Source organism: Papaver somniferum, chromosome 8 (genome assembly GCF_003573695.1).
Source record: "Papaver somniferum cultivar HN1 chromosome 8, ASM357369v1, whole genome shotgun sequence".
NCBI classification, from domain to species: domain Eukaryota; kingdom Viridiplantae; phylum Streptophyta; class Magnoliopsida; order Ranunculales; family Papaveraceae; genus Papaver; species Papaver somniferum.
In genome coordinates, this window is record NC_039365.1 from 125,007,145 (window position 1) to 125,007,834 (window position 690).

Consider the following 690-nt stretch of genomic DNA (forward strand, 5'->3'; position numbering starts at 1 on the left):
GAAAACCCTTATTACCATGTTAGGGATTTTGAGGAAATTTGTAGTACTCTAAGAATTAGAGGCTTAGATGATGATGCTTTGAAACTTAGGTTATTCCCATTTTCCCTGAAAGATAAGGCCAAGTCGTGGCTGTATAGTTTGGACTCCGAGTCAATTGAGACATATGAACAACTTACATCTGCCTTTTTCAATAAGTTTTTCCCTAGGCACAAAACATCGTCTATTAGGACGCAAATATGCACATTTTCACAACAAGAGGGAGAATCTTTATATAGGTATTTGGAAAGGTTCAATGATTTATTATCCCAGTGTCCTCATCATGGTTTAGAAAAGGTTAGGCTAGTTCAGATCCTTTATGAGGGTTTAGATTATTCCACAACGACCATGGTTGAGTCTCTATGCACTGGTGGATTTGAAAACCAAACTGTTGATGCGGCGATGGAATTTTTTAATGAAATCGCCAAAAAACCCAGCAATGGGAAAATAGTAGGGCACCCCAGAAAACAATTCTTTTAAGTAGAGGAAACGTTAATAGGGTAGAAGGAGGCTATGAATCAGATGCCAAAATTGTGCTATAGCAAAAAGGTTAGAAGCCTTAGAAGTGGGCCAGACTAGTGGTAGAGTGGAGCCTTTTTGGGAAGGCCAGAATATTGAAGAGCAGGCCAATGCTCTTTATAATAACACTAGATT

The 690-nt window shown here is 38.7% G+C and overlaps 1 pseudogene; it reads right to left on the minus strand.

Annotated features, from left to right (window-relative positions):
* Positions 1 to 226: 226 nt before the first annotated feature.
* On the minus strand, positions 227 to 326 carry LOC113307206 (annotated as a pseudogene).
* Between the last annotated feature and the right edge of the window lie 364 nt (positions 327 to 690).